General features: G+C 39.2%; 1 long non-coding RNA gene across 1 annotated transcript in view; it reads right to left on the bottom strand.

The window, feature by feature from the left end:
- Positions 1-21: 21 nt before the first annotated feature.
- LOC112063162 (uncharacterized) overlaps positions 22-1,623 on the bottom strand; it is a 6,202-nt gene continuing 4,600 nt past the window's right edge. The window contains exon 4 of the long non-coding RNA XR_008616920.1: positions 22-366. This is a non-coding gene — a long non-coding RNA (uncharacterized lncRNA). The remainder of the gene's footprint in view (positions 367-1,623) is intronic.

The raw sequence follows: 1,623 nt of genomic DNA, 5'->3' as shown, positions 1-1,623 counted from the left end.
TCCCTGAAATAGATACTCCCTGGAGGATTTCCCTCACTGAACCCTCAACTCTATCACGTGACTTGAGAAAAGATTAGGAAGACTTCAAATACTCCTGTAAGTAGCAACCACAAAACAATACTTGACATTTACAGGACACATCTCAGTTTTCAAAGTACTTCACATTCATCAGCTCCTTCAGGATAATAAAACCAACCTAAAAGGTAACAATAACACCCAGAAAATCAGGAAGTTCACATGATGACGCAGATGCTGTGGCTTTCGGCCCTGGAAATTCTGACAGAAATTAAAACTAACACTGAGGCAGGAGAAATCGTGGCAGCAGGAATGGATGGAAGCAGGGTGCTTATAACTGGTATGTTCCACCTGTGTGTTTAAAGGAAGAAAAGGTCAGCTGGGTTGATTTCAGAGTTCTGAAGAAATTTCAGCAGAGATTTTAAGACTTAGAGAAAGAGATCACTTCATGAAAGAACCTTGAACCATGTAGATCAGTGCCGAATTAGCATATGCTGAAAGCAGTAATTAAGAAAATAAATTCTTGGATTTATTTAGTGTTTTTCTTCTAAGAATTTCAAAAGAGCTGTTTAATTTTGTTATCATTAATTCTCATGGTACTCATCGTATTCTTAAGTGAGTATGTTAATATTCCTCTAATTTTATATGTAGATGAAAAAATTGGGTTCTTGACGTGCCCCAGTCCCGGAGGATCCAACATGCCGCGGAGTGGCTGGGCCCGTGAGCCACGGCCGCTGGACCTGCGCATCCGGAGCCTGTGCTCCGCAACGGGAGAGGCCACAACAGTGAGACGCCCGCATACTGCAACAACAACAAAAAAAATTGGGCTCTTGAAACCAAAGATCAAGGTCTCTAAAAAGGTCAGAGGTGTAAATTTGTTATGTGTCTCAGTCTATTTTAGGAAGGTTAGACCCCCAAGATAGATCTGATGTGCAGGAAACCATAATTTCCATAGAATGAATACCATAAAAGAGCACAACAGAGTAAATTTGTTCAGAGTAGAAAAGTCAGCTCACAAAAACAGACCCATGAGTCTGTGAGCCATGAGTCCAAGAATTAGACATTCTGATCAAGAACATGAACTTACTGTACGTTTTGTAATGTAACTAGCAAGCTGATGGCACTAAATAAAAATGAAACATAGCAAGTATAAACCCAGTAGCCTATGGTTTATTCACTACATTCTTAGGAGGATGAGTTGCTCTTTTTTTTTTTAATTACCTTTGTCCTCTGTGTCCTCTTTAATATTTCTGGCAGTTTTTGAAGAATTAGTCATTATATTTGAAGAATCTAGTAAATTACAAATAAAAGAAAGCTAATTCTGATAGGACAGAATGTACAAAAATGGCAACTCAGAGCGGAATGGCAACCTTCCTATCTCAGGTCCAAGGTCATGAGCTTTGTAGCTTTCCTTTAGAAGGGATATCATAAAGGGTTTTAAAAAGACCTTGGCTTTCTGAAACCACTCAGGTTTTTACATTGTTGTATTATTCAATGAAGTAGTTCATTGTGCATCTGAGTAGCCCTGACTGGAATCTGTAACTTTAAGCGTGGACAGGCAGGGGCCAGTCCTGTCCAGTGATTAAAGTCACAGAAATTCTAAAAATC

This window comes from Physeter macrocephalus, unplaced genomic scaffold, assembly GCF_002837175.3.
Source record: "Physeter macrocephalus isolate SW-GA unplaced genomic scaffold, ASM283717v5 random_4208, whole genome shotgun sequence".
Taxonomy (NCBI): domain Eukaryota; kingdom Metazoa; phylum Chordata; class Mammalia; order Artiodactyla; family Physeteridae; genus Physeter; species Physeter macrocephalus.
The sequence above is the reverse complement of the archived record's forward strand: the minus strand, read 5'-3'. Positions and strand labels throughout refer to the sequence as shown.